Below are 7,171 nucleotides of genomic sequence, written 5' to 3'. Positions count from 1 at the left end.
TTTATTCAACAGATGAATTCTTCTAGAACCACCACCGCCACCACTGTCATGTCGACACCATCGATGCTACTCCGCCACCAGGACGACAACAAGAGGGCTTTACATGTTTTTTTGTAAATCCTATCTAAGTTGAACTAAATAAAGTATCCTTACCTACTGATTCAACCACAAAAATATAGATCTAAGCCAATCAAAATTTCTCGTGATATTAATACTCCTTGTCCAGCTTATCTACCTTCATCACACAAAATTAGTCAAATATGGCAGTGGATCTCTCCTTTTTATCCATGTTTGGTTGCAAAGAAAATAAAATAGAAAGCAAAACAGAATAGAAAATAAAAACAAAACTCTAAATACATTACTAACAATGATAGAGAACTAAAAAAATTATAAATATACAAATTATTTTGAACACATTTAGATTGTACCCAAAAATTTAAGACATTAAATAGTAATTATAACGCTACTTAAATCCTATTGTATAATATCCCTAAAAATTCCAAAAATTTATTGTATACTCAGAAGGCTTAATTGCTTTGCTTTTCTCTTTAATTGGTAATTGAGACTCCTGCTTTCTACCATCATTTTAAATCTTTTTTGTTTATCATCCCTAATGAACTCATTTTTTACTCTCTGCTTGGAGATAGAGCATGAGATAAGATAACCTCACAGTACATATATTATTATTTTGAACATATTTTAATAGTTTCCAAAATTTTAAGACATTAAGTAATAATTCTAACTCTACTTAAACACTATTGTATAACATTCCTAAAAATTCCAAAATTTTATAAAACATAAAGACTATACTCAAAGGCTCAATTGATTTGCTTTCATTTTTCCTTAGCAATTCAAACTTTTGCTTTTTGTCACCATTTTAAATCTTTTTAGCTTATCACTTTTCAACAAGCTCATTTTATATATATATATATATATATAAAGAGAGAGAATGAGAAGTGGATGATTTCCTAGGAAGAGAGATGAGAGGTAAAATGTTTTCTAAGTTTGCGTTCACTAGATCTAGAAGAGAATGAAGTAGAAGAAGAAAAATTGTGTATTAGATGTGTGTGTGTGGTGGGGGGGGGGGGGGGGGGGGGGGGGGGGGGCTCCCCTCCACATGTCACTTTTTCAACAAGTGTGCAACTCGTCCAAATCATTACATCCGGTTAATGACCAATTCCGTCTGGCACCAGGTATGAGAAGGTCATTTTCCCTTATAGGGCCAGATAGCCAGGGGAGGTCAGACTCCCCATACAGGTAAGACTATTCAATCAAGTCTTCAAGACCCACTAGCATGCGTGATCATTCACGCTTAACATGTGAACGGCCAATGAGACCTCTTTTACCCCTCAAGTCTATGTCAATTAATTGATGCACATAGCTCCAGGCCATCAACAGGCTGAGGGGACAGGCGACTGCACAATCCAAACTCGTGGTATGTCAGTTGATGACACCTGATAGCTACCCAAAACTGTGATGATTGTCCAACCACAAGCGGGACAATCATCATTACAAAAGAAAGTCAAAGTGCCTAGTCAGCACTAAAGTGACATTCTCATCAGCACTATATAAATCCTCTAAAAAGCACAAATAAGGTACACACGCACATACGCCTATTCATTCTCTTCCACTAAGCAACTTGAGTTATTTTCGCCTGACTTGAGCTTCGGAGGGGCATGCCCGAACCACCTGTCCTAACATCCTTTTATGCAGGAAAGGAGTCCATCCAGTTTCATTATTGCTAGGCGGGCTCTCTAAGAGGCATAAAGAAGGGAGGAAGGTTGTCTGACTTCCGTAAAGTTGGACAGACCTGACTCCAGTTGGATCAGAATCAACATTTAAGGGAAGTAAAAAAGAAAATGATACTTTTGTCTTACGGGGTTATTTTATTTTATTTTATTTCAAAGAAATGATGGGTTGATGTTATTTTTAACCAAATAACACGAGAAATAAAGGAAAAAAATGTTTAAGGATCATTTTTCCAATTTGATACTTATTCAACTGGCTCATATTTCGAAATAATCAATTTAATAAAGATGATGTGGGAACATGGTGGCTTAGACAATGGCATATATATAAACCAATTCACAGAGGCAAATGTTTGATCTATTTAAACTTTTGAAATATTTATAGGGTTGGTTTGAAAACTTTGGATTTGCAATGGCATAACTTGTGTATGTTATTCTATTGTTCTGTCTCTGTATATGTAGAAAAGAAAGCTATTGTACAAAAAAAAACAGAAGAAATACAAATTAAGAAAAAGTCAAAGAAGGGAAAAGGAAGTAAATATGTTTGAATAAGATTTGGGCACAATTGAAGACACCAAAATCAAAGATTTCCTAATGCTTCACCAAAATAGGCCATGCATGCCCAATTTATTATATTTTATTTAAATTCAAGCTTGAAGAACCAAGACAAACCTGGTCTATGGTCTCATTCTTTAAGAGAAGAAACCAAACGCGCTGCCCAAAAACCAAAATATCAGAACATATGGCGACACTAGGAATTCAAGGCAATAAACTACATTAGAAAGCTACAACTGAGCTGCTGCAGGATCTCCATCTGTCAGGCTAATTGTACTACAACTGCAGGAATTCAAGCCTAGTTAACCGTTCCTTCTTTTAGTCAATTTTATTTATGCCTAGCCGCGAATTTTTCTTCTTTTGTGCTCTATAAATGGAAACCAAAATGCTCGGCCGGTGAAGTAAGGTGCGAGCTCCCCTCACAACTCAGGGCAATAATCATTGTTTATAGGATTTTTCACTTCAATGACTGGACCTTGATGAGGTCCTAGTCCTTACGATTCTGCCAAGTTAGAAAGACAAACATGAATTGGTCGTAGTTCTCGCTCCTTCTCCAAGCTGCTCTCTTTATTTTACAAAGGCATCACTTTCAGATGAAAGCATTTCCAATTCAAGGTCAAAATTAGTGGCTAATATATACACATATTATTCCTGCCGTCCTTAGCAGGCCTTTGTCTCAAATCAGGGATGCTCACATACACTTACACCTTCCATTAGAACCCACATCAAAATACTATAAGTAGAGAAGCTCATAGTAACACATTTCTGTGCTGTGTGACGACTGTCCAGTCATATGGCTGTCAAAGGAAGAATCCTCATCCCGTTCACTTTCTCCTGCTTCTTCCTCTTCTTAAGTACTTGTTATTCAACAAGAGACACGCTGCTACAAGGCAAACCTCTAAGAGACTGGGAGCGCCTGGTTTCTGCTAACTACGCTTTCACATTAGGCTTCTTCACGCAAGGTTCTTCAGACAACCGCTATTTAGGAATATGGTACACCAGCTTCGAGGTGAGGAGAGTCTGGGTTGCTAACCGGAATGATCCAGTTCCAGACACATCCGGAAATCTCATGATTGACCATGCTTGGAAGTTAAAAATCACATACAACGGAGGCTTCATTGCTGTATCAAATTACAGTCAAATAGCAAGCAATACAAGTGCTATTCTACAGGATAATGGGAACTTTATATTGAGAGAGCATATGTCAGATGGAACAACACGGGTTTTGTGGCAAAGCTTTGATTATCCAACGGACACACTTCTTCCAGGAATGAAACTGGGTATCAATTTGAGAACTGGGCATCAGTGGTCATTGACTTCCTGGCTAACTAATCAGATTCCTGCTACCGGGTATTTTTCTTTTGGCGCAGATTTCCGTAATAACAGCCAATTAATCACATGGTGGAGAGGGAAGATCTACTGGACCAGCGGGTTTTGGCACAATGGGAATTTGAGTTTCGACAACCTTCGAGCTTCTTTACCACAGAAAGATCATTGGAATGATGGATACGGCTTTCGCTATATGTCAAATAAGAAAGAAATGTACTTCAGCTTTCATCCGAACGAAAGCGTGTTTTTCCCAATGTTGGTTTTGCTACCATCGGGAGTTCTCAAGAGTTTGCTTAGAACCTACGTTCACTGTGAATCCCACATTGAACGGCAAGGATGTGTGAAGCCGGATTTGCCGAAGTGTCGAAATCCGGCATCACAGCGGTTTCAATATACTGATGGTGGTTATGTAGTTTCCGAAGGATTTATGTTCGATGACAACGCGACCTCTGTGGATTGCCATTTCAGGTGCTGGAACAATTGCTCTTGTGTTGCCTTTTCCCTTCATCTCGCTGAAACTCGTTGTGTAATTTGGAGCCGAATACAACCCAGAAAATATTTTGTAGGAGAATCCCAACAGATCTACGTCCTTCAAACCGATAAAGGTAATATCATTTCTTTCCAAGAGAAAAACATGTTACTCAAAAAAAAAAAAAAAATGTCTTAATTGTTTGCTAATGCAGCTGCAAGAAAGATGTGGTGGATATGGCTCGTTACTGCTGCAGGCGGAGCAGTTATTATACTTCTTGCAAGCTCTTTGTGCTGTTTAGGATGGAAAAAGCTGAAGCTACAAGGTAAGTTTTCACAAACATATAGACCAAAATTTCTCCTAATAGTTTTACCATACATTGATTAGATGTCCTAACTTTAATTTACACTCAATAGAGGAGAACAAAAGACAACAAGAGCTACTATTTGAATTGGGAGCTATTACAAAACCTTTTACCAAGCACAATTCAAAGAAACATGAAAAGGTTGGAAAGAAAACGAATGAGTTGCAACTATTTAGCTTTCAAAGCTTAGCTGCTGCTACAAACAACTTCTCAATTGAAAATAAGCTTGGAGAAGGTGGTTTTGGACCCGTATATAAGGTAAATTAACGTCATATACTTCTACTAAATTGATCCACGATATCATCTCTAAATAAAAATGATTTCAGGGAAAGTTACTCGATGGACAAGAAATAGCAATAAAGAGGCTTTCAAAAAGTTCAAGACAAGGATTGGTTGAGTTCAAAAATGAGATTGCCCTCATTGCAAAACTCCAACATGATAATCTTGTTAAACTTTTGGGATGTTGCATTAAAGAAGAAGAAAAGATACTAATTTATGAGTACTTGCCAAACAAGAGCCTGGATTTCTTCATCTTTGGTGGTAATCTTTAAACTTGACTTTGTCTCTATTTTTACATTATATATTTATTTGGGTAATTAATTTTGATTGTTCTTATATATATATTTTTTGATGTTTCTATGGACAGATCCTAGCAAAAAGAATTTATTGAATTGGAAGAAACGTTATAATATCATTGAAGGGATTACTCAAGGACTTCTTTATCTCCACAAATTTTCTAGATTAAGAGTAATTCATAGAGATTTGAAAGCTAGCAATATTTTATTAGACAATGAAATGAATCCCAAGATATCAGATTTTGGTATGGCTAGAATATTTGGTCAAGATGAATGTGAAGCAAATACAAATAGAGTTGTTGGAACATAGTAAGTGTATACCACTTCTATAATCGAGCTCATACTAAATTTAGCTTATGACTTAAATACTAACAAAGTTTGCTTAATTATTACTATAGTGGTTACATGTCACCAGAGTATGTCATGCAAGGCATTTTCTCTACAAAATCTGATGTATTTAGCTTTGGAGTATTGCTACTAGAGATTGTGAGCAGCAAAAAGAACCACAGTAATTATCATTATGAACGTCCTCTCAACCTCATAGGATATGTAAGTTTTCTAAATCCTAATTTACTTCCATCTTACGCTTTAGGAATAAGACTTATTGATTTGTATAGAAATAATTTATCATATATATTGTACAACTTTGTATGTTGTTCAGGCATGGGAATTGTGGAAAGAAGGTAAAGAGTTAGAATTAATGGATCAAACATTATGTGATGGTCCGAGTTCTAATAATGTAGTGAAAAGATGCATCCATGTGGGACTCCTTTGTGTGCAAGAAAATCCAAAAGATAGACCCACTATGTCAGATGTTGTTCTTATGCTTGCGAACGAAAGTATGCAACTATCCATCCCAAAGCAACCTGCATTTTTCATCAGGGGAATTGAACAAGAGCTAGAGATCCCTAAAAGAAACTCAGAGAATTGTTCTCTTAATATTGTATCAATATCTGTGATGGAAGCTAGATAAAGGTCCCAAGATTTCTTCAATTTATACCATCATGAGCAATTCTTCTAGGTGATTTTAAATCAAATTTATCTTCAAGTTTAATTATGGGTATGATTTATTTTTTTTTGTAATATCAAGCATACGTTACAAGTTATTAATAATAAATTAAGTATGATATTTATATTTATACTTAACCATTTATATTTAACATATTATAATTTTTATTGACTAGTTTAAATCTATGGGTTGGGACCTTATGTAGAAAGCTTTTTGTGGAACAACTCCATATCACCTTCTCTTGAAACCAACTCACCTACTCACTTTTTAGCACGTTCAATATATTGTTGTGCATTAGGTATTCAATAAAATTAACTAAAACCATGTTGCAATCATTGTTGCAAGAGCATACTAGCAACATTATGTACTTACTTTTATTGTAATTATATAATATTATCCATCTGCTCGATGTCCCATTCTTTGTGACCCTTGAGGTCATCATTCTCCCTTTAATGTTGGACAACACTTAAGATTATCATCTTTAAGCAAAGTAGATGTTTTCTAGGGGTAATTGATTCCCTTCCCAAGAACTCATATTATTGTCATACTTATAACAATACACTAGAATGAAGTTAAGTACATGTGGCACTATCAAAGAACAATAGCAAATGTACGTGCATACACAATAATCATATCACAACAACAACAAAATTGATGAGCTAGTCTTTCAAAGGAATAAGAATGTTAGGCAGTCTCCTCTTTTTATTATCAAAGAAATGGGTCATGCAAAAGTCATAACTTTGATAAACATGAAACATGCATGGAGCATGATTTTCACAATTAATCTAATCAATCTCTCAAATAACTCAATTCAAATATTCTTTCATGAGGAAGTTTAAAACAAATCCCAAAGTTACATTTAGAATGAAACAAAAATGGCAACCCCTATCTACCAACCTATATCCTATTTTTAGTATTTAAGAAGTGTTATTCAAATAAGGTAAGTTCATTGCATCAAGGATAAGGAATGAAGTAAACAAGTGCATTTTCAACATGAAAATTAGTTTGATTTATATGATATAACAGCCTTGTGTCAAAGACATGAATGACCCCCATTAAAGAATATAAAATCATTTTCAATGGTTTCCAAGACGAGAAATAAGCAATATAATTGATACAAAA

The 7,171-nt window shown here is 35.3% G+C and overlaps 1 long non-coding RNA gene and 1 pseudogene across 1 annotated transcript in view; one reads left to right on the top strand and one right to left on the bottom strand.

Moving 5' to 3' along the window:
* The window catches only part of LOC132254253 (uncharacterized), a 5,208-nt gene extending 4,817 nt beyond the window's left edge, over positions 1 to 391 (bottom strand). The window contains exon 1 of the long non-coding RNA XR_009466544.1: positions 1 to 391. This exon is cut by the window's left edge and continues 127 nt beyond it. This is a non-coding gene — a long non-coding RNA (uncharacterized LOC132254253).
* The window catches only part of LOC100266860 (G-type lectin S-receptor-like serine/threonine-protein kinase At1g67520), a 15,138-nt pseudogene extending 9,125 nt beyond the window's left edge, over positions 1 to 6,013 (top strand).
* Positions 6,014 to 7,171: the final 1,158 nt, after the last annotated feature.

Source organism: Vitis vinifera, chromosome 9, assembly GCF_030704535.1.
Source record: "Vitis vinifera cultivar Pinot Noir 40024 chromosome 9, ASM3070453v1".
NCBI classification, from domain to species: Eukaryota; Viridiplantae; Streptophyta; class Magnoliopsida; order Vitales; family Vitaceae; genus Vitis; species Vitis vinifera.
Note: the sequence above shows the minus strand (reverse complement) of the source record. Positions and strands in the feature narration are given on the sequence as shown.